The sequence below is a fragment of the Phyllobates terribilis genome, unplaced genomic scaffold (assembly GCF_046119375.1).
Source record: "Phyllobates terribilis strain yellow unplaced genomic scaffold, ASM4611937v1 Scaffold_4__5_contigs__length_816908805, whole genome shotgun sequence".
NCBI classification, from domain to species: domain Eukaryota; kingdom Metazoa; phylum Chordata; class Amphibia; order Anura; family Dendrobatidae; genus Phyllobates; species Phyllobates terribilis.
Window position 1 is genome coordinate 331,326,159 of NW_027362764.1, and position 26,403 is coordinate 331,352,561.

A 26,403-nucleotide genomic window follows, 5' to 3' on the forward strand; every position below is an offset into this window, starting at 1 on the left:
CAATGTTCGCTGCCCTTCTTGACATCACTTAGCACTTGTGATGTTCCAATGGCTTAGTGGGTTAATGCCCCTGTCTTTTAAACAAGAGTTCATGAATTCTAGTCCTCAGAGAGCTGTTTTTCATTTACTTACCAATAAGTTTCCTATAGAGCCAATGGAAATTTGCATTGATTTTGGGATTGAGATAGTGCAATTGTGAGATAGAATCTGTACTATGTGTTCATAACGAACAATATGTCATTACAAGCTGTTTAGATTGGCATTAAGAATAGCATAGTAAAACCAATGGATTTGTTTTTGAACTTACCTAATAGTGATTCATTGGTCACTGCCCTTCTTGACATAAATGTGCACCTGTGATGTTGCTGTGGCTTACTGGGTTAATGCACCTGTCTTGTAAAAAGGATTTCATGAGTTCTAATCCTTGGAGAGTCTTTTTCATTTACTTACTGATAAGCTTCCTATGGAGCCAATGTAAATTTGCATTGATTTTGGGATTGAGATAGTGCAATTGTGAGATATAGAATCTGTATTACGTGTTCATCAAGAACAATACGTCATGATGCGCTGCAAAGATTGGCATTAAGAATAACATAGTGAAACCAATGGATTTCTTTTTGAACTTACCTAATAGTGATTCAATGTTCACTGCCCTTCTTGACATCACTTAGCACTTGTGATGTTCCAATGGCTTAGTGGGTTAATGCCCCTGTCTTTTAAACAGGAGTACATGAATTCTAGTCCTCAGAGAGCTCTTTTTCATTTACTTACCAATAAGTTTCCTATAGAGCCAATGGAAATTTGCATTGATTTTGGGATTGAGATAGTGCAATTGTGAGATAGAATCTGTACTAAGTGTTCATAAAGAACAATATGTCATTACAAGCTGTTTAGATTGGCATTAAGAATAGCATAGTAAAACCAATGGATTTCTTTTTGAACTTACCTAATAGTGATTCATTGGTCACTGCCCTTCTTGACATAAATTTGCACCTGTGATGTTGCTGTGGCTTACTGGGTTAATGCACCTGTCTTGTAAAAAGGATTTCATGAGTTCTAATCCTTGGAGAGTCTTTTTCATTTACTTACTGATAAGCTTCCTATGTAGCCAATGTAAATTTGCATTGATTTTGGGATTGAGATAGTGCAATTGTGAGATATAGAATCTGTATTACGTGTTCATCAAGAACAATACGTCATGATGCACTGCAAAGATTGGCATTATGAATAACATACTGAAACCAATGGATTTCTTTTTGAACTTACCAATAGTGATTCAATGTTCACTGCCCTTCTTGACATCACTTTGCACTTGTGATGTTCCAATGGCTTAGTGGGTTAATGCCCCTGTCTTTTAAACAGGAGTTCATGAATTCTAGTCCTCAGAGAGCTCTTTTTCATTTACTTACCAATAAGTTTCCTATAGAGCCAATGGAAATTTGCATTGATTTTGGGATTGAGATAGTGCAATTGTGAGATAGAATCTGTACTAAGTGTTCATAAAGAACAATATGTCATTACAAGCTGTTTAGATTGGCATTAAGAATAGCATAGTAAAACCAATGGATTTCTTTTTGAACTTACCTAATAGTGATTCATTGGTCACTGCCCTTCTTGACATAAATTTGCACCTGTGATGTTGCTGTGGATTACTGGGTTAATGCACCTGTCTTGTAAAAAGGATTTCATGAGTTCTAATCCTTGGAGAGTCTTTTTCATTTACTTACTAATAAGCTTCCTATGGAGCCAATGTAAATTTGCATTGATTTTGGGATTGAGATAGTGCAATTGTGAGATATAGAATCTGTATTACGTGTTCATCAAGAACAATACGTCATGATGCGCTGCAAAGATTGGCATTAAGAATAACATAGTGAAACCAATGGATTTCTTTTTGAACTTACCTAATAGTGATTCAATGTTCACTGCCCTTCTTGACATCACTTAGCACTTGTGATGTTCCAATGGCTTAGTGGGTTAATGCCCCTGTCTTTTAAACAGGAGTACATGAATTCTAGTCCTCAGAGAGCTCTTTTTCATTTACTTACCAATAAGTTTCCTATAGAGCCAATGGAAATTTGCATTGATTTTGGGATTGAGATAGTGCAATTGTGAGATAGAATCTGTACTAAGTGTTCATAAAGAACAATATGTCATTACAAGCTGTTTAGATTGGCATTAAGAATAGCATAGTAAAACCAATGGATTTCTTTTTGAACTTACCTAATAGTGATTCATTGGTCACTGCCCTTCTTGACATAAATTTGCACCTGTGATGTTGCTGTGGCTTACTGGGTTAATGCACCTGTCTTGTAAAAAGGATTTCATGAGTTCTAATCCTTGGAGAGTCTTTTTCATTTACTTACTGATAAGCTTCCTATGTAGCCAATGTAAATTTGCATTGATTTTGGGATTGAGATAGTGCAATTGTGAGATATAGAATCTGTATTACGTGTTCATCAAGAACAATACGTCATGATGCACTGCAAAGATTGGCATTATGAATAACATACTGAAACCAATGGATTTCTTTTTGAACTTACCAATAGTGATTCAATGTTCACTGCCCTTCTTGACATCACTTTGCACTTGTGATGTTCCAATGGCTTAGTGGGTTAATGCCCCTGTCTTTTAAACAGGAGTTCATGAATTCTAGTCCTCAGAGAGCTCTTTTTCATTTACTTACCAATAAGTTTCCTATAGAGCCAATGGAAATTTGCATTGATTTTGGGATTGAGATAGTGCAATTGTGAGATAGAATCTGTACTAAGTGTTCATAAAGAACAATATGTCATTACAAGCTGTTTAGATTGGCATTAAGAATAGCATAGTAAAACCAATGGATTTCTTTTTGAACTTACCTAATAGTGATTCATTGGTCACTGCCCTTCTTGACATAAATTTGCACCTGTGATGTTGCTGTGGATTACTGGGTTAATGCACCTGTCTTGTAAAAAGGATTTCATGAGTTCTAATCCTTGGAGAGTCTTTTTCATTTACTTACTAATAAGCTTCCTATGGAGCCAATGTAAATTTGCATTGATTTTGGGATTGAGATAGTGCAATTGTGAGATATAGAATCTGTATTACGTGTTCATCAAGAACAATACGTCATGATGCGCTGCAAAGATTGGCATTAAGAATAACATAGTGAAACCAATGGATTTCTTTTTGAACTTACCTAATAGTGATTCAATGTTCACTGCCCTTCTTGACATCACTTAGCACTTGTGATGTTCCAATGGCTTAGTGGGTTAATGCCCCTGTCTTTTAAACAGGAGTACATGAATTCTAGTCCTCAGAGAGCTCTTTTTCATTTACTTACCAATAAGTTTCCTATAGAGCCAATGGAAATTTGCATTGATTTTGGGATTGAGATAGTGCAATTGTGAGATAGAATCTGTACTAAGTGTTCATAAAGAACAATATGTCATTACAAGCTGTTTAGATTGGCATTAAGAATAGCATAGTAAAACCAATGGATTTCTTTTTGAACTTACCTAATAGTGATTCATTGGTCACTGCCCTTCTTGACATAAATTTGCACCTGTGATGTTGCTGTGGCTTACTGGGTTAATGCACCTGTCTTGTAAAAAGGATTTCATGAGTTCTAATCCTTGGAGAGTCTTTTTCATTTACTTACTGATAAGCTTCCTATGTAACCAATGTAAATTTGCATTGATTTTGGGATTGAGATAGTGCAATTGTGAGATATAGAATCTGTATTACGTGTTCATCAAGAACAATACGTCATGATGCGCTGCAAAGATTGGCATTAAGAATAACATAGTGAAACCAATGGATTTCTTTTTGAACTTACCAATAGTGATTCAATGTTCACTGCCCTTCTTGACATCACTTTGCACTTGTGATGTTCCAATGGCTTAGTGGGTTAATGCCCCTGTCTTTTAAACAGGAGTTCATGAATTCTAGTCCTCAGAGAGCTCTTTTTCATTTACTTACCAATAAGTTTCCTATAGAGCCAATGGAAATTTGCATTGATTTTGGGATTGAGATAGTGCAATTGTGAGATAGAATCTGTACTAAGTGTTCATAAAGAACAATATGTCATTACAAGCTGTTTAGATTGGCATTAAGAATAGCATAGTAAAACCAATGGATTTCTTTTTGAACTTACCTAATAGTGATTCATTGGTCACTGCCCTTCTTGACATAAATTTGCACCTGTGATGTTGCTGTGGCTTACTGGGTTAATGCACCTGTCTTGTAAAAAGGAATTCATGAGTTCTAATACTTGGAGAGTCTTTTTCATTTACTTACTGATAAGCTTCCTATGGAGCCAATGTAAATTTGCATTGATTTTGGGATTGAGATAGTGCAATTGTGAGATATAGAATCTGTATTACGTGTTCATCAAGAACAATACGTCATGATGCGCTGCAAAGATTGGCATTAAGAATAACATAGTGAAACCAATGGATTTCTTTTTGAACTTACCTAATAGTGATTCAATGTTCGCTGCCCTTCTTGACATCACTTAGCACTTGTGATGTTCCAATGGCTTAGTGGGTTAATGCCCCTGTCTTTTAAACAGGAGTACATGAATTCTAGTCCTCAGAGAGCTCTTTTTCATTTACTTAACAATAAGTTTCCTATAGAGCCAATGGAAATTTGCATTGATTTTGGGATTGAGATAGTGCAATTGTGAGATAGAATCTGTACTAAGTGTTCATAAAGAACAATATGTCATTACAAGCTGTTTAGATTGGCATTAAGAATAGCATAGTAAAACCAATGGATTTCTTTTTGAACTTACCTAATAGTGATTCATTGGTCACTGCCCTTCTTGACATAAATTTGCACCTGTGATGTTGCTGTGGCTTACTGGGTTAATGCACCTGTCTTGTAAAAAGGATTTCATGAGTTCTAATCCTTGGAGAGTCTTTTTCATTTACTTACTGATAAGCTTCCTATGGAGCCAATGTAAATTTGCATTGATTTTGGGATTGAGATAGTGCAATTGTGAGATATAGAATCTGTATTACGTGTTCATCAAGAACAATACGTCATGATGCGCTGCAAAGATTGGCATTAAGAATAACATAGTGAAACCAATGGATTTCTTTTTGAACTTACCTAATAGTGATTCAATGTTCGCTGCCCTTCTTGACATCACTTAGCACTTGTGATGTTCCAATGGCTTAGTGGGTTAATGCCCCTGTCTTTTAAACAGGAGTACATGAATTCTAGTCCTCAGAGAGCTCTTTTTCATTTACTTAACAATAAGTTTCCTATAGAGCCAATGGAAATTTGCATTGATTTTGGGATTGAGATAGTGCAATTGTGAGATAGAATCTGTACTAAGTGTTCATAAAGAACAATATGTCATTACAAGCTGTTTAGATTGGCATTAAGAATAGCATAGTAAAACCAATGGATTTCTTTTTGAACTTACCTAATAGTGATTCATTGGTCACTGCCCTTCTTGACATAAATTTGCACCTGTGATGTTGCTGTGGCTTACTGGGTTAATGCACCTGTCTTGTAAAAAGGATTTCATGAGTTCTAATCCTTGGAGAGTCTTTTTCATTTACTTACTGATAAGCTTCCTATGGAGCCAATGTAAATTTGCATTGATTTTGGGATTGAGATAGTGCAATTGTGAGATATAGAATCTGTATTACGTGTTCATCAAGAACAATACGTCATGATGCGCTGCAAAGATTGGCATTAAGAATAACATAGTGAAACCAATGGATTTCTTTTTGAACTTACCTAATAGTGATTCAATGTTCGCTGCCCTTCTTGACATCACTTAGCACTTGTGATGTTCCAATGGCTTAGTGGGTTAATGCCCCTGTCTTTTAAACAGGAGTACATGAATTCTAGTCCTCAGAGAGCTCTTTTTCATTTACTTAACAATAAGTTTCCTATAGAGCCAATGGAAATTTGCATTGATTTTGGGATTGAGATAGTGCAATTGTGAGATAGAATCTGTACTAAGTGTTCATAAAGAACAATATGTCATTACAAGCTGTTTAGATTGGCATTAAGAATAGCATAGTAAAACCAATGGATTTCTTTTTGAACTTACCTAATAGTGATTCATTGGTCACTGCCCTTCTTGACATAAATTTGCACCTGTGATGTTGCTGTGGCTTACTGGGTTAATGCACCTGTCTTGTAAAAAGGATTTCATGAGTTCTAATCCTTGGAGAGTCTTTTTCATTTACTTACTGATAAGCTTCCTATGGAGCCAATGTAAATTTGCATTGATTTTGGGATTGAGATAGTGCAATTGTGAGATATAGAATCTGTATTACGTGTTCATCAAGAACAATACGTCATGATGCGCTGCAAAGATTGGCATTAAGAATAACATAGTGAAACCAATGGATTTCTTTTTGAACTTACCTAATAGTGATTCAATGTTCGCTGCCCTTCTTGACATCACTTAGCAGTTGTGATGTTCCAATGGCTTAGTGGGTTAATGCCCCTGTCTTTTAAACAGGAGTTCATGAATTCTAGTACTCAGAGAGCTCTTTTTCATTTACTTACCAATAAGTTTCCTATAGAGCCAATGGAAATTTGCATTGATTTTGGGATTGAGATAGTGCAATTGTGAGATAGAATCTGTAATAAGGGTTCATAAAGAACAATATGTCATTACAAGCTGTTTAGATTGGCATTAAGAATAGCATAGTAAAACCAATGGATTTCTTTTTGAACTTACCTAATAGTGATTCATTGGTCACTGCCCTTCTTGACATAAATTTGCACCTGTGATGTTGCTGTGGATTACTGGGTTAATGCACCTGTCTTGTAAAAAGGATTTCATGAGTTCTAATCCTTAGAGAGTCTTTTTCATTTACTTACTGATAAGCTTCCTATGAAGCCAATGTAAATTTGCATTGATTTTGGGATTGAGATAGTGCAATTGTGAGATATAGAATCTGTATTACGTGTTCATCAAGAACAATACGTCATGATGCGCTGCAAAGATTGGCATTAAGAATAACATATTGAAACCAATGGATTTCTTTTTGAACTTACCTAATAGTGATTCAATGTTCGCTGCCCTTCTTGACATCACTTAGCATTTGTGATGTTCCAATGGCTTAGTGGGTTAATGCCCCTGTCTTTTAAACAGGAGTTCATGAATTCTAGTCCTCAGAGAGCTTTTTTTCATTTACTTCCCAATAAGTTTCCTATAGAGCCAATGGAAATTTGCATTGATTTTGGGATTGAGATAGTGCAATTGTGAGATAGAATCTGTACTAAGGGTTCATAAAGAACAATATGTCATTACAAGCTGTTTAGATTGGCATTAAGAATAGCATAGTAAAACCAATGGATTTCTTTTTGAACTTACCTAATAGTGGTTCATTGGTCACTGCCCTTCTTGACATAAATTTGCACCTGTGATGTTGCTGTGGCTTACTGGGTTAATGCACCTGTCTTGTAAAAAGGATTTCATGAGTTCTAATCCTTGGAGAATCTTTTTCATTTACTTACTAATAAGCTTCCTATGGAGCCAATGTAAATTTGCATTGATTTTGGGATTGAGATAGTGCAATTGTGAGATATAGAATCTGTATTACGTGTTCATCAAGAACAATACGTCATGATGCGCTGCAAAGATTGGCATTAAGAATAACATAGTGAAACCAATGGATTTCTTTTTGAACTTACCTAATAGTGATTCAATGTTCGCTGCCCTTCTTGACATCACTTAGCACTTGTGATGTTCCAATGGCTTAGTGGGTTAATGCCCCTGTCTTTTAAACAGGAGTACATGAATTCTAGTCCTCAGAGAGCTCTTTTTCATTTACTTACCAATAAGTTTCCTATAGAGCCAATGGAAATTTGCATTGATTTTGGGATTGAGATAGTGCAATTGTGAGATAGAATCTGTACTAAGTGTTCATAAAGAACAATATGTCATTTCAAGCTGTTTAGATTGGCATTAAGAATAGCATAGTAAAACCAATGGATTTCTTTTTGAACTTACCTAATAGTGATTCATTGGTCACTGCCCTTCTTGACATAAATTTGCACCTGTGATGTTGCTGTGGCTTACTGGGTTAATGCACCTGTCTTGTAAAAAGGATTTCATGAGTTCTAATCCTTGGAGAGTCTTTTTCATTTACTTACTGATAAGCTTCCTATGGAGCCAATGTAAATTTGCATTGATTTTGGGATTGAGATAGTGCAATTGTGAGATATAGAATCTGTATTACGTGTTCATCAAGAACAATACGTCATGATGCGCTGCAAAGATTGGCATTAAGAATAACATATTGAAACCAATGGATTTCTTTTTGAACTTACCTAATAGTGATTCAATGTTCGCTGCCCTTCTTGACATCACTTAGCACTTGTGATGTTCCAATGGCTTAGTGGGTTAATGCCCCTGTCTTTTAAACAGGAGTTCATGAATTCTACTCCTCAGAGAGCTCTTTTTCATTTACTTACCAATAAGTTTCCTATAGAGCCAATGGAAATTTGCATTGATTTTGGGATTGAGATAGTGCAATTGTGAGATAGAATCTGTACTAAGTGTTCATAAAGAACAATATGTCATTTCAAGCTGTTTAGATTGGCATTAAGAATAGCATAGTAAAACCAATGGATTTCTTTTTGAACTTACCTAATAGTGATTCATTGGTCACTGCCCTTCTTGATATAAATTTGCACCTGTGATGTTGCTGTGGCTTACTGGGTTAATGCACCTGTCTTGTAAAAAGGATTTCATGAGTTCTAATCCTTGGAGAGTCTTTTTCATTTACTTACTGATAAGCTTCCTATGGAGCCAATGTAAATTTGCATTGATTTTGGGATTGAGATAGTGCAATTGTGAGATATAGAATCTGTATTACGTGTTCATCAAGAACAATACGTCATGATGCGCTGCAAAGATTGGCATTAAGAATAACATAGTGAAACCAATGGATTTCTTTTTGAACTTACCTAATAGTGATTCAATGTTCGCTGCCCTTCTTGACATCACTTAGCACTTGTGATGTTCCAATGGCTTAGTGGGTTAATGCCCCTGTCTTTTAAACAGGAGTACATGAATTCTAGTCCTCAGAGAGCTCTTTTTCATTTACTTACCAATAAGTTCCCTATTGAGCCAATGGAAATTTGCATTGATTTTGGGATTGAGATAGTGCAATTGTGAGATAGAATCTGTACTAAGTGTTCATAAAGAACAATATGTCATTACAAGCTGTTTAGATTGGCATTAAGAATAGCATAGTAAAACCAATGGATTTCTTTTTGAACTTACCTAATAGTGATTCATTGGTCACTGCCCTTCTTGACATAAATTTGCACCTGTGATGTTGCTGTGGCTTACTGGGTTAATGCACCTGTCTTGTAAAAAGGATTTCATGAGTTCTAATCCTTGGAGAGTCTTTTTCATTTACTTACTAATAAGCTTCCTATGGAGCCAATGTAAATTTGCATTGATTTTGGGATTGAGATAGTGCAATTGTGAGATATAGAATCTGTATTACGTGTTCATCAAGAACAATACGTCATGATGCGCTGCAAAGATTGGCATTAAGAATAACATAGTGAAACCAATGGATTTCTTTTTGAACTTACCTAATAGTGATTCAATGTTCGCTGCCCTTCTTGACATCACTTAGCACTTGTGATGTTCCAATGGCTTAGTGGGTTAATGCCCCTGTCTTTTAAACAGGAGTACATGAATTCTAGTCCTCAGAGAGCTCTTTTTCATTTACTTACCAATAAGTTCCCTATAGAGCCAATGGAAATTTGCATTGATTTTGGGATTGAGATAGTGCAATTGTGAGATAGAATCTGTACTAAGTGTTCATAAAGAACAATATGTCATTACAAGCTGTTTAGATTGGCATTAAGAATAGCATAGTAAAACCAATGGATTTCTTTTTGAACTTACCTAATAGTGATTTATTGGTCACTGCCCTTCTTGACATAAATTTGCACCTGTGATGTTGCTGTGGCTTACTGGGTTAATGCACCTGTCTTGTAAAAAGGATTTCATGAGTTCTAATCCTTGGAGAGTCTTTTTCATTTACTTACTGATAAGCTACCTATGGAGCCAATGTAAATTTGCATTGATTTTGGGATTGAGATAGTGCAATTGTGAGATATAGAATCTGTATTACGTGTTCATCAAGAACAATACGTCATGATGCGCTGCAAAGATTGGCATTAAGAATAACATAGTGAAAAAAATGGATTTCTTTTTGAACTTACCTAATAGTGATTCAATGTTCGCTGCCCTTCTTGACATCACTTAGCACTTGTGATGTTCCAATGGCTTAGTGCTTTAATGCCCCTGTCTTTTAAACAGGAGTACATGAATTCTAGTCCTCAGAGAGCTCTTTTTCATTTACTTACCAATAAGTTTCCTATAGAGCCAATGGAAATTTGCATTGATTTTGGGATTGAGATAGTGCAATTGTGAGATAGAATCTGTACTAAGTGTTCATAAAGAACAATATGTCATTTCAAGCTGTTTAGATTGGCATTAAGAATAGCATAGTAAAACCAATGGATTTCTTTTTGAACTTACCTAATAGTGATTCATTGGTCACTGCCCTTCTTGATATAAATTTGCACCTGTGATGTTGCTGTGGCTTACTGGGTTAATGCACCTGTCTTGTAAAAAGGATTTCATGAGTTCTAATCCTTGGAGAGTCTTTTTCATTTACTTACTGATAAGCTTCCTATGGAGCCAATGTAAATTTGCATTGATTTTGGGATTGAGATAGTGCAATTGTGAGATATAGAATCTGTATTACGTGTTCATCAAGAACAATACGTCATGATGCGCTGCAAAGATTGGCATTAAGAATAACATAGTGAAACCAATGGATTTCTTTTTGAACTTACCTAATAGTGATTCAATGTTCGCTGCCCTTCTTGACATCACTTAGCACTTGTGATGTTCCAATGGCTTAGTGGGTTAATGCCCCTGTCTTTTAAACAGGAGTACATGAATTCTAGTCCTCAGAGAGCTCTTTTTCATTTACTTACCAATAAGTTCCCTATAGAGCCAATGGAAATTTGCATTGATTTTGGGATTGAGATAGTGCAATTGTGAGATAGAATCTGTACTAAGTGTTCATAAAGAACAATATGTCATTACAAGCTGTTTAGATTGGCATTAAGAATAGCATAGTAAAACCAATGGATTTCTTTTTGAACTTACCTAATAGTGATTCATTGGTCACTGCCCTTCTTGACATAAATTTGCACCTGTGATGTTGCTGTGGCTTACTGGGTTAATGCACCTGTCTTGTAAAAAGGATTTCATGAGTTCTAATCCTTGGAGAGTCTTTTTCATTTACTTACTGATAAGCTTCCTATGGAGCCAATGTAAATTTGCATTGATTTTGGGATTGAGATAGTGCAATTGTGAGATATAGAATCTGTATTACGTGTTCATCAAGAACAATACGTCATGATGCGCTGCAAAGATTGGCATTAAGAATAACATATTGAAACCAATGGATTTCTTTTTGAACTTACCTAATAGTGATTCAATGTTCGCTGCCCTTCTTGACATCACTTAGCATTTGTGATGTTCCAATGGCTTAGTGGGTTAATGCCCCTGTCTTTTAAACAGGAGTTCATGAATTCTAGTCCTCAGAGAGCTTTTTTTCATTTACTTACCAATAAGTTTCCTACAGAGCCAATGGAAATTTGCATTGATTTTGGGATTGAGATAGTGCAATTGTGAGATAGAATCTGTACTAAGGGTTCATAAAGAACAATATGTCATTACAAGCTGTTTAGATTGGCATTAAGAATAGCATAGTAAAACCAATGGATTTCTTTTTGAACTTACCTAATAGTGGTTCATTGGTCACTGCCCTTCTTGACATAAATTTGCACCTGTGATGTTGCTGTGGCTTACTGGGTTAATGCACCTGTCTTGTAAAAAGGATTTCATGAGTTCTAATCCTTGGAGAATCTTTTTCATTTACTTACTAATAAGCTTCCTATGGAGCCAATGTAAATTTGCATTGATTTTGGGATTGAGATAGTGCAATTGTGAGATATAGAATCTGTATTACGTGTTCATCAAGAACAATACGTCATGATGCGCTGCAAAGATTGGCATTAAGAATAACATAGTGAAACCAATGGATTTCTTTTTGAACTTACCTAATAGTGATTCAATGTTCGCTGCCCTTCTTGACATCACTTAGCACTTGTGATGTTCCAATGGCTTAGTGGGTTAATGCCCCTGTCTTTTAAACAGGAGTACATGAATTCTAGTCCTCAGAGAGCTCTTTTTCATTTACTTACCAATAAGTTTCCTATAGAGCCAATGGAAATTTGCATTGATTTTGGGATTGAGATAGTGCAATTGTGAGATAGAATCTGTACTAAGTGTTCATAAAGAACAATATGTCATTTCAAGCTGTTTAGATTGGCATTAAGAATGGCATAGTAAAACCAATGGATTTCTTTTTGAACTTACCTAATAGTGATTCATTGGTCACTGCCCTTGTTGATATAAATTTGCACCTGTGATGTTGCTGTGGCTTACTGGGTTAATGCACCTGTCTTGTAAAAAGGATTTCATGAGTTCTAATCCTTGGAGAGTCTTTTTCATTTACTTACTGATAAGCTACCTATGGAGCCAATGTAAATTTGCATTGATTTTGGGATTGAGATAGTGCAATTGTGAGATATAGAATCTGTATTACGTGTTCATCAAGAACAATACGTCATGATGCGCTGCAAAGATTGGCATTAAGAATAACATAGTGAAAAAAATGGATTTCTTTTTGAACTTACCTAATAGTGATTCAATGTTCGCTGCCCTTCTTGACATCACTTAGCACTTGTGATGTTCCAATGGCTTAGTGCTTTAATGCCCCTGTCTTTTAAACAGGAGTACATGAATTCTAGTCCTCAGAGAGCTCTTTTTCATTTACTTACCAATAAGTTTCCTATAGAGCCAATGGAAATTTGCATTGATTTTGGGATTGAGATAGTGCAATTGTGAGATAGAATCTGTACTAAGTGTTCATAAAGAACAATATGTCATTTCAAGCTGTTTAGATTGGCATTAAGAATAGCATAGTAAAACCAATGGATTTCTTTTTGAACTTACCTAATAGTGATTCATTGGTCACTGCCCTTCTTGATATAAATTTGCACCTGTGATGTTGCTGTGGCTTACTGGGTTAATGCACCTGTCTTGTAAAAAGGATTTCATGAGTTCTAATCCTTGGAGAGTCTTTTTCATTTACTTACTGATAAGCTTCCTATGGAGCCAATGTAAATTTGCATTGATTTTGGGATTGAGATAGTGCAATTGTGAGATATAGAATCTGTATTACGTGTTCATCAAGAACAATACGTCATGATGCGCTGCAAAGATTGGCATTAAGAATAACATAGTGAAACCAATGGATTTCTTTTTGAACTTACCTAATAGTGATTCAATGTTCGCTGCCCTTCTTGACATCACTTAGCATTTGTGATGTTCCAATGGCTTAGTGGGTTAATGCCCCTGTCTTTTAAACAGGAGTTCATGAATTCTAGTCCTCAGAGAGCTTTTTTTCATTTACTTACCAATAAGTTTCCTACAGAGCCAATGGAAATTTGCATTGATTTTGGGATTGAGATAGTGCAATTGTGAGATAGAATCTGTACTAAGGGTTCATAAAGAACAATATGTCATTACAAGCTGTTTAGATTGGCATTAAGAATAGCATAGTAAAACCAATGGATTTCTTTTTGAACTTACCTAATAGTGATTCATTGGTCACTGCCCTTCTTGACATAAATTTGCACCTGTGATGTTGCTGTGGCTTACTGGGTTAATGCACCTGTCTTGTAAAAAGGATTTCATGAGTTCTAATCCTTGGAGAATCTTTTTCATTTACTTACTAATAAGCTTCCTATGGAGCCAATGTAAATTTGCATTGATTTTGGGATTGAGATAGTGCAATTGTGAGATATAGAATCTGTATTACGTGTTCATCAAGAACAATACGTCATGATGCGCTGCAAAGATTGGCATTAAGAATAACATAGTGAAACCAATGGATTTCTTTTTGACCTTACCTAATAGTGATTCAATGTTCGCTGCCCTTCTTGACATCACTTAGCACTTGTGATGTTCCAATGGCTTAGTGGGTTAATGCCCCTGTCTTTTAAACAGGAGTTCATGAATTCTACTCCTCAGAGAGCTCTTTTTCATTTACTTACCAATAAGTTTCCTATAGAGCCAATGGAAATTTGCATTGATTTTGGGATTGAGATAGTGCAATTGTGAGATAGAATCTGTACTAAGTGTTCATAAAGAACAATATGTCATTACAAGCTGTTTAGATTGGCATTAAGAATAGCATAGTAAAACCAATGGATTTCTTTTTGAACTTACCTAATAGTGATTCATTGGTCACTGCCCTTCTTGACATAAATTTGCACCTGTGATGTTGCTGTGGCTTACTGGGTTAATGCACCTGTCTTGTAAAAAGGATTTCATGAGTTCTAATCCTTGGAGAGTCTTTTTCATTTACTTACTGATAAGCTTCCTATGGAGCCAATGTAAATTTGCATTGATTTTGGGATTGAGATAGTGCAATTGTGAGATATAGAATCTGTATTACGTGTTCATCAAGAACAATACGTCATGATGCGCTGCAAAGATTGGCATTAAGAATAACATATTGAAACCAATGGATTTCTTTTTGAACTTACCTAATAGTGATTCAATGTTCGCTGCCCTTCTTGACATCACTTAGCACTTGTGATGTTCCAATGGCTTAGTGGGTTAATGCCCCTGTCTTTTAAACAGGAGTTCATGAATTCTAGTCCTCAGAGAGCTCTTTTTCATTTACTTACCAATAAGTTTCCTATAGAGCCAATGGAAATTTGCATTGATTTTGGGATTGAGATAGTGCAATTGTGAGATAGAATCTGTACTAAGGGTTCATAAAGAACAATATGTCATTACAAGCTGTTTAGATTGGCATTAAGAATAGCATAGTAAAACCAATGGATTTCTTTTTGAACTTACCTAATAGTGGTTCATTGGTCACTGCCCTTCTTGACATAAATTTGCACCTGTGATGTTGCTGTGGCTTACTGGGTTAATGCACCTGTCTTGTAAAAAGGATTTCATGAGTTCTAATCCTTGGAGAGTCTTTTTCATTTACTTACTAATAAGCTTCCTATGGAGCCAATGTAAATTTGCATTGATTTTGGGATTGAGATAGTGCAATTGTGAGATATAGAATCTGTATTACGTGTTCATCAAGAAAAATACGTCATGATGCGCTGCAAAGATTGGCATTAAGAATAACATAGTGAAAAAAATGGATTTCTTTTTGAACTTACCTAATAGTGATTCAATGTTCGCTGCCCTTCTTGACATCACTTAGCACTTGTGATGTTCCAATGGCTTAGTGCTTTAATGCCCCTGTCTTTTAAACAGGAGTACATGAATTCTAGTCCTCAGAGAGCTCTTTTTCATTTACTTACCAATAAGTTTCCTATAGAGCCAATGGAAATTTGCATTGATTTTGGGATTGAGATAGTGCAATTGTGAGATAGAATCTGTACTAAGTGTTCATAAAGAACAATATGTCATTTCAAGCTGTTTAGATTGGCATTAAGAATAGCATAGTAAAACCAATGGATTTCTTTTTGAACTTACCTAATAGTGATTCATTGGTCACTGCCCTTCTTGATATAAATTTGCACCTGTGATGTTGCTGTGGCTTACTGGGTTAATGCACCTGTCTTGTAAAAAGGATTTCATGAGTTCTAATCCTTGGAGAGTCTTTTTCATTTACTTACTGATAAGCTTCCTAAGGAGCCAATGTAAATTTGCATTGATTTTGGGATTGAGATAGTGCAATTGTGAGATATAGAATCTGTATTACGTGTTCATCAAGAACAATACGTCATGATGCGCTGCAAAGATTGGCATTAAGAATAACATAGTGAAACCAATGGATTTCTTTTTGAACTTACCTAATAGTGATTCAATGTTCGCTGCCCTTCTTGACATCACTTAGCACTTGTGATGTTCCAATGGCTTAGTGGGTTAATGCCCCTGTCTTTTAAACAGGAGTACATGAATTCTAGTCCTCAGAGAGCTCTTTTTCATTTACTTACCAATAAGTTCCCTATAGAGCCAATGGAAATTTGCATTGATTTTGGGATTGAGATAGTGCAATTGTGAGATAGAATCTGTACTAAGTGTTCATAAAGAACAATATGTCATTACAAGCTGTTTAGATTGGCATTAAGAATAGCATAGTAAAACCAATGGATTTCTTTTTGAACTTACCTAATAGTGATTCATTGGTCACTGCCCTTCTTGACATAAATCTGCACCTGTGATGTTGCTGTGGCTTACTGGGTTAATGCACCTGTCTTGTAAAAAGGATTTCATGAGTTCTAATCCTTGGAGAGTCTTTTTCATTTACTTACTGATAAGCTTCCTATGGAGCCAATGTAAATTTGCATTGATTTTGGGATTGAGATAGTGCAATTGTGAGATATAGAATCTGTATTACGTGTTCATCAAGAACAATACGTCATGATGCGCAGCAAAGATTGGCATTAAGAATAACATAGTGAAACCAATGGATTTCTTTTTGAACTTACCTAATAGTGATTCAATGTTCGCTGCCCTTCTTGACATCACTTAGCACTTGTGATGTTCCAATGGCTTAGTGGGTTAATGCCCCTGTCTTTTAAACAGGAGTACATGAATTCTAGTCCTCAGAGAGCTCTTTTTCATTTACTTACCAATAAGTTTCCTATAGAGCCAATGGAAATTTGCATTGATTTTGGGATTGAGATAGTGCAATTGTGAGATAGAATCTGTACTAAGTGTTCATAAAGAACAATATGTCATTTCAAGCTGTTTAGATTGGCATTAAGAATAGCATAGTAAAACCAATGGATTTCTTTTTGAACTTACCTAATAGTGATTCATTGGTCACTGCCCTTCTTGATATAAATTTGCACCTGTGATGTTGCTGTGGCTTACTGGGTTAATGCACCTGTCTTGTAAAAAGGATTTCATGAGTTCTAATCCTTGGAGAGTCTTTTTCATTTACTTACTGATAAGCTTCCTAAGGAGCCAATGTAAATTTGCATTGATTTTGGGATTGAGATAGTGCAATTGTGAGATATAGAATCTGTATTACGTGTTCATCAAGAACAATACGTCATGATGCGCTGCAAAGATTGGCATTAAGAATAACATAGTGAAACCAATGGATTTCTTTTTGAACTTACCTAATAGTGATTCAATGTTCGCTGCCCTTCTTGACATCACTTAGCACTTGTGATGTTCCAATGGCTTAGTGGGTTAATGCCCCTGTCTTTTAAACAGGAGTACATGAATTCTAGTCCTCAGAGAGCTCTTTTTCATTTACTTACCAATAAGTTCCCTATAGAGCCAATGGAAATTTGCATTGATTTTGGGATTGAGATAGTGCAATTGTGAGATAGAATCTGTACTAAGTGTTCATAAAGAACAATATGTCATTACAAGCTGTTTAGATTGGCATTAAGAATAGCATAGTAAAACCAATGGATTTCTTTTTGAACTTACCTAATAGTGATTCATTGGTCACTGCCCTTCTTGACATAAATCTGCACCTGTGATGTTGCTGTGGCTTACTGGGTTAATGCACCTGTCTTGTAAAAAGGATTTCATGAGTTCTAATCCTTGGAGAGTCTTTTTCATTTACTTACTGATAAGCTTCCTATGGAGCCAATGTAAATTTGCATTGATTTTGGGATTGAGATAGTGCAATTGTGAGATATAGAATCTGTATTACGTGTTCATCAAGAACAATACGTCATGATGCGCAGCAAAGATTGGCATTAAGAATAACATAGTGAAACCAATGGATTTCTTTTTGAACTTACCTAATAGTGATTCAATGTTCGCTGCCCTTCTTGACATCACTTAGCACTTGTGATGTTCCAATGGCTTAGTGGGTTAATGCCCCTGTCTTTTAAACAGGAGTACATGAATTCTAGTCCTCAGAGAGCTCTTTTTCATTTACTTACCAATAAGTTCCCTATAGAGCCAATGGAAATTTGCATTGATTTTGGGATTGAGATAGTGCAATTGTGAGATAGAATCTGTACTAAGTGTTCATAAAGAACAATATGTCATTACAAGCTGTTTAGATTGGCATTAAGAATAGCATAGTAAAACCAATGGATTTCTTTTTGAACTTACCTAATAGTGATTCATTGGTCACTGCCCTTCTTGACATAAATTTGCACCTGTGATGTTGCTGTGGCTTACTGGGTTAATGCACCTGTCTTGTAAAAAGGATTTCATGAGTTCTAATCCTTGGAGAGTATTTTTCATTTACTTACTGATAAGCTTCCTATGGAGCCAATGTAAATTTGCATTGATTTTGGGATTGAGATAGTGCAATTGTGAGATATAGAATCTGTATTACGTGTTCATCAAGAACAATACGTCATGATGCGCAGCAAAGATTGGCATTAAGAATAACATAGTGAAACCAATGGATTTCTTTTTGAACTTACCTAATAGTGATTCAATGTTCGCTGCCCTTCTTGACATCACTTAGCACTTGTGATGTTCCAATGGCTTAGTGGGTTAATGCCCCTGTCTTTTAAACAGGAGTACATGAATTCTAGTCCTCAGAGAGCTCTTTTTCATTTACTTACCAATAAGTTCCCTATAGAGCCAATGGAAATTTGCATTGATTTTGGGATTGAGATAGTGCAATTGTGAGATAGAATCTGTGCTAAGTGTTCATAAAGAACAATATGTCATTACAAGCTGTTTAGATTGGCATTAAGAATAGCATAGTAAAACCAATGGATTTCTTTTTGAACTTACCTAATAGTGATTCATTGGTCACTGCCCTTCTTGACATAAATTTGCACCTGTGATGCTGTGGCTTACTGGGTTAATGCACCTGTCTTGTAAAAAGGATTTCATGAGTTCTAATCCTTGGAGAGTCTTTTTCATTTACTTACTGATAAGCTTCCTATGGAGCCAATGTAAATTTGCATTGATTTTGGGATTGAGATAGTGCAATTGTGAGATATAGAATCTGTATTACGTGTTCATCAAGAACAATACGTCATGATGCGCTGCAAAGATTGGCATTAAGAATAAAATAGTGAAACCAATGGATTTCTTTTTGACCTTACCTAATAGTGATTCAATGTTCGCTGCCCTTCTTGACATCACTTAGCACTTGTGATGTTCCAATGGCTTAGTGGGTTAATGCCCCTGTCTTTTAAACAGGAGTACATGAATTCTAGTCCTCAGAGAGCTCTTTTTCATTTACTTACCAATAAGTTCCCTATAGAGCCAATGGAAATTTGCATTGATTTTGGGATTGAGATAGTGCAATTGTGAGATAGAATCTGTACTAAGTGTTCATAAAGAACAATATGTCATTACAAGCTGTTTAGATTGGCATTAAGAATAGCATAGTAAAACCAATGGATTTCTTTTTGAACTTACCTAATAGTGATTCATTGGTCACTGCCCTTCTTGACATAAATTTGCACCTGTGATGTTGCTGTGGCTTACTGGGTTAATGCACCTGTCTTGTAAAAAGGATTTCATGAGTTCTAATCCTTGGAGAGTCTTTTTCATTTACTTACTGATAAGCTTCCTATGGAGCCAATGTAAATTTGCATTGATTTTGGGATTGAGATAGTGCAATTGTGAGATATAGAATCTGTATTACGTGTTCATCAAGAACAATACGTCATGATGCGCTGCAAAGATTGGCATTAAGAATAACATAGTGAAACCAATGGATTTCTTTTTGAACTTCCCTAATAGTGATTCAATGTTCGCTGCCCTTCTTGACATCACTTAGCACTTGTGATGTACCAATGGCTTAGTGGGTTAATGCCCCTGTCTTTTAAACAGGAGTACATGAATTCTAGTCCTCAGAGAGCTCTTTTTCATTTACTTACCAATAAGTTCCCTATAGAGCCAATGGAAATTTGCATTGATTTTGGGATTGAGATAGTGCAATTGTGAGATAGAATCTGTACTAAGTGTTCATAAAGAACAATATGTCATTACAAGCTGTTTAGATTGGCATTAAGAATAGCATAGTAAAACCAATGGATTTCTTTTTGAACTTACCTAATAGTGATTCATTGGTCACTGCCCTTCTTGACATAAATTTGCACCTGTGATGTTGCTGTGGCTTACTGGGTTAATGCACCTGTCTTGTAAAAAGGATTTCATGAGTTCTAATCCTTGGAGAGTCTTTTTCATTTACTTACTGATAAGCTTCCTATGGAGCCAATGTAAATTTGCATTGATTTTGGGATTGAGATAGTGCAATTGTGAGATATAGAATCTGTATTACGTGTTCATCAAGAACAATACGTCATGATGCGCTGCAAAGATTGGCATTAAGAATAAAATAGTGAAACCAATGGATTTCTTTTTGAACTTACCTAATAGTGATTCAATGTTTGCTGCCCTTCTTGACATCACTTAGCACTTGTGATGTTCCAATGGCTTAGTGGGTTAATGCCCCTGTCTTTTAAACAGGAGTACATGAATTCTAGTCCTCAGAGAGCTCTTTTTCATTTACTTACCAATAAGTTCCCTATAGAGCCAATGGAAATTTGCATTGATTTTGGGATTGAGATAGTGCAATTGTGAGATAGAATCTGTGCTAAGTGTTCATAAAGAACAATATGTCATTACAAGCTGTTTAGATTGGCATTAAGAATAGCATAGTAAAACCAATGGATTTCTTTTTGAACTTACCTAATAGTGATTCATTGGTCACTGCCCTTCTTGACATAAATTTGCACCTGTGATGTTGCTGTGGCTTACTGGGTTAATGCACCTGTCTTGTAAAAAGGATTTCATGAGTTCTAATCCTTGGAGAGTCTTTTTCATTTACTTACTGATAAGCTTCCTATGGAGCCAATGTAAATTTGCATTGATTTTGGGATTGAGATAGTGCAATTGTGAGATATAGAATCTGTATTACGTGTTCATCAAGAACAATACGTCATGATGCACTGCAAAGATTGGCATTAAGAATAAAATAGTGAAACCAATGGATTTCTTTTTGACCTTACCTAATAGTGATTCAATGTTCGCTGCCCTTCTTGACATCACTTAGCACTTGTGATGTTCCAATGGCTTAGTGGGTTAATGCCCCTGTCTTTTAAACAGGAGTACATGAATTCTAGTCCTCAGAGAGCTCTTTTTCATTTACTTACCAATAAGTTCCCTATAGAGCCAATGGAAATTTGCATTGATTTTGGGATTGAGATAGTGCAATTGTGAGATAGAATCTGTACTAAGTGTTCATAAAGAACAATATGTCATTACAAGCTGTTTAGATTGGCATTAAGAATAGCATAGTAAAACCAATGGATTTCTTTTTGAACTTACCTAATAGTGATTCATTGGTCACTGCCCTTCTTGACATAAATTTGCACCTGTGATGTTGCTGTGGCTTACTGGGTTAATGCACCTGTCTTGTAAAAAGGATTTCATGAGTTCTAATCCTTGGAGAGTCTTTTTCATTTACTTACTGATAAGCTTCCTATGGAGCCAATGTAAATTTGCATTGATTTTGGGATTGAGATAGTGCAATTGTGAGATATAGAATCTGTATTACGTGTTCATCAAGAACAATACGTCATGATGCGCTGCAAAGATTGGCATTAAGAATAACATAGTGAAACCAATGGATTTCTTTTTGAACTTCCCTAATAGTGATTCAATGTTCGCTGCCCTTCTTGACATCACTTAGCACTTGTGATGTACCAATGGCTTAGTGGGTTAATGCCCCTGTCTTTTAAACAGGAGTACATGAATTCTAGTCCTCAGAGAGCTCTTTTTCATTTACTTACCAATAAGTTCCCTATAGAGCCAATGGAAATTTGCATTGATTTTGGGATTGAGATAGTGCAATTGTGAGATAGAATCTGTACTAAGTTCATAAAGAACAATATGTCATTACAAGCTGTTTAGATTGGCATTAAGAATAGCATAGTAAAACCAATGGATTTCTTTTTGAACTTACCTAATAGTGATTCATTGGTCACTGCCCTTCTTGACATAAATTTGCACCTGTGATGTTGCTGTGGCTTACTGGGTTAATGCACCTGTCTTGTAAAAAGGATTTCATGAGTTCTAATCCTTGGAGAGTCTTTTTCATTTACTTACTGATAAGCTTCCTATGGAGCCAATGTAAATTTGCATTGATTTTGGGATTGAGATAGTGCAATTGTGAGATATAGAATCTGTATTACGTGTTCATCAAGAACAATACGTCATGATGCGCTGCAAAGATTGGCATTAAGAATAAAATAGTGAAACCAATGGATTTATTTTTGACCTTACCTAATAGTGATTCAATGTTCGCTGCCCTTCTTGACATCACTTAGCACTTGTGATGTTCCAATGGCTTAGTGGGTTAATGCCCCTGTCTTTTAAACAGGAGTACATGAATTCTATTCCTCAGAGAGCTCTTTTTCATTTACTTACCAATAAGTTTCCTATAGAGCCAATGGAAATTTGCATTGATTTTGGGATTGAGATAGTGCAATTGTGAGATAGAATCTGTACTAAGTGTTCATAAAGAACAATATGTCATTACAAGCTGTTTAGATTGGCATTAAGAATAGCATAGTAAAACCAATGGATTTCTTTTTGAACTTACCTAATAGTGATTCATTGGTCACTGCCCTTCTTGACATAAATTTGCACCTGTGATGTTGCTGTGGCTTACTGGGTTAATGCACCTGTCTTGTAAAAAGGATTTCATGAGTTCTAATCCTTGGAGAGTCTTTTTCATTTACTTACTGATAAGCTTCCTATGGAGCCAATGTAAATTTGCATTGATTTTGGGATTGAGATAGTGCAATTGTGAGATATAGAATCTGTATTACGTGTTCATCAAGAACAATACGTCATGATGCGCTGCAAAGATTGGCATTAAGAATAACATAGTGAAACCAATGGATTTCTTTTTGAACTTACCTAATAGTGATTCAATGTTTGCTGCCCTTCTTGACATCACTTAGCACTTGTGATGTTCCAATGGCTTAGTGGGTTAATGCCCCTGTCTTTTAAACAGGAGTACATGAATTCTAGTCCTCAGAGAGCTCTTTTTCATTTACTTACCAATAAGTTCCCTATAGAGCCAATGGAAATTTGCATTGATTTTGGGATTGAGATAGTGCAATTGTGAGATAGAATCTGTGCTAAGTGTTCATAAAGAACAATATGTCATTACAAGCTGTTTAGATTGGCATTAAGAATAGCATAGTAAAACCAATGGATTTCTTTTTGAACTTACCTAATAGTGATTCATTGGTCACTGCCCTTCTTGACATAAATTTGCACCTGTGATGTTGCTGTGGCTTACTGGGTTAATGCACCTGTCTTGTAAAAAGGATTTCATGAGTTCTAATCCTTGGAGAGTCTTTTTCATTTACTTACTGATAAGCTTCCTATGGAGCCAATGTAAATTTGCATTGATTTTGGGATTGAGATAGTGCAATTGTGAGATATAGAATCTGTATTACGTGTTCATCAAGAACAATACGTCATGATGCACTGCAAAGATTGGCATTAAGAATAAAATAGTGAAACCAATGGATTTCTTTTTGACCTTACCTAATAGTGATTCAATGTTCGCTGCCCTTCTTGACATCACTTAGCACTTGTGATGTTCCAATGGCTTAGTGGGTTAATGCCCCTGTCTTTTAAACAGGAGTACATGAATTCTAGTCCTCAGAGAGCTCTTTTTCATTTACTTACCAATAAGTTCCCTATAGAGCCAATGGAAATTTGCATTGATTTTGGGATTGAGATAGTGCAATTGTGAGATAGAATCTGTACTAAGTGTTCATAAAGAACAATATGTCATTACAAGCTGTTTAGATTGGCATTAAGAATAGCATAGTAAAACCAATGGATTTCTTTTTGAACTTACCTAATAGTGATTCATTGGTCACTGCCCTTCTTGACATAAATTTGCACCTGTGATGTTGCTGTGGCTTACTGGGTTAATGCACCTGTCTTGTAAAAAGGATTTCATGAGTTCTAATCCTTGGAGAGTCTTTTTCATTTACTTACTGATAAGCTTCCTATGGAGCCAATGTAAATTTGCATTGATTTTGGGATTGAGATAGTGCAATTGTGAGATATAGAATCTGTATTACGTGTTCATCAAGAACAATACGTCATGATGCGCTGCAAAGATTGGCATTAAGAATAACATAGTGAAACCAATGGATTTCTTTTTGAACTTCCCTAATAGTGATTCAATGTTCGCTGCCCTTCTTGACATCACTTAGCACTTGTGATGTACCAATGGCTTAGTGGGTTAATGCCCCTGTCTTTTAAACAGGAGTACATGAATTCTAGTCCTCAGAGAGCTCTTTTTCATTTACTTACCAATAAGTTCCCTATAGAGCCAATGGAAATTTGAATTGATTTTGGGATTGAGATAGTGCAATTGTGAGATAGAATCTGTACTAAGTTCATAAAGAACAATATGTCATTACAAGCTGTTTAGATTGGCATTAAGAATAGCATAGTAAAACCAATGGATTTCTTTTTGAACTTACCTAATAGTGATTCATTGGTCACTGCCCTTCTTGACATAAATTTGCACCTGTGATGTTGCTGTGGCTTACTGGGTTAATGCACCTGTCTTGTAAAAAGGATTTCATGAGTTCTAATCCTTGGAGAGTCTTTTTCATTTACTTACTGATAAGCTTCCTATGGAGCCAATGTAAATTTGCATTGATTTTGGGATTGAGATAGTGCAATTGTGAGATATAGAATCTGTATTACGTGTTCATCAAGAACAATACGTCATGATGCGCTGCAAAGATTGGCATTAAGAATAAAATAGTGAAACCAATGGATTTATTTTTGACCTTACCTAATAGTGATTCAATGTTCGCTGCCCTTCTTGACATCACTTAGCACTTGTGATGTTCCAATGGCTTAGTGGGTTAATGCCCCTGTCTTTTAAACAGGAGTACATGAATTCTATTCCTCAGAGAGCTCTTTTTCATTTACTTACCAATAAGTTTCCTATAGAGCCAATGGAAATTTGCATTGATTTTGGGATTGAGATAGTGCAATTGTGAGATAGAATCTGTACTAAGTGTTCATAAAGAACAATATGTCATTACAAGCTGTTTAGATTGGCATTAAGAATAGCATAGTAAAACCAATGGATTTCTTTTTGAACTTACCTAATAGTGATTCATTGGTCACTGCCCTTCTTGACATAAATTTGCACCTGTGATGTTGCTGTGGCTTACTGGGTTAATGCACCTGTCTTGTAAAAAGGATTTCATGAGTTCTAATCCTTGGAGAGTCTTTTTCATTTACTTACTGATAAGCTTCCTATGGAGCCAATGTAAATTTGCATTGATTTTGGGATTGAGATAGTGCAATTGTGAGATATAGAATCTGTATTACGTGTTCATCAAGAACAATACGTCATGATGCGCTGCAAAGATTGGCATTAAGAATAACATAGTGAAACCAATGGATTTCTTTTTGAACTTCCCTAATAGTGATTCAATGTTCGCTGCCCTTCTTGACATCACTTAGCACTTGTGATGTACCAATGGCTTAGTGGGTTAATGCCCCTGTCTTTTAAACAGGAGTACATGAATTCTAGTCCTCAGAGAGCTCTTTTTCATTTACTTACCAATAAGTTCCCTATAGAGCCAATGGAAATTTGAATTGATTTTGGGATTGAGATAGTGCAATTGTGAGATAGAATCTGTACTAAGTTCATAAAGAACAATATGTCATTACAAGCTGTTTAGATTGGCATTAAGAATAGCATAGTAAAACCAATGGATTTCTTTTTGAACTTACCTAATAGTGATTCATTGGTCACTGCCCTTCTTGACATAAATTTGCACCTGTGATGTTGCTGTGGCTTACTGGGTTAATGCACCTGTCTTGTAAAAAGGATTTCATGAGTTCTAATCCTTGGAGAGTCTTTTTCATTTACTTACTGATAAGCTTCCTATGGAGCCAATGTAAATTTGCATTGATTTTGGGATTGAGATAGTGCAATTGTGAGATATAGAATCTGTATTACGTGTTCATCAAGAACAATACGTCATGATGCGCTGCAAAGATTGGCATTAAGAATAAAATAGTGAAACCAATGGATTTATTTTTGACCTTACCTAATAGTGATTCAATGTTCGCTGCCCTTCTTGACATCACTTAGCACTTGTGATGTTCCAATGGCTTAGTGGGTTAATGCCCCTGTCTTTTAAACAGGAGTACATGAATTCTATTCCTCAGAGAGCTCTTTTTCATTTACTTACCAATAAGTTTCCTATAGAGCCAATGGAAATTTGCATTGATTTTGGGATTGAGATAGTGCAATTGTGAGATAGAATCTGTACTAA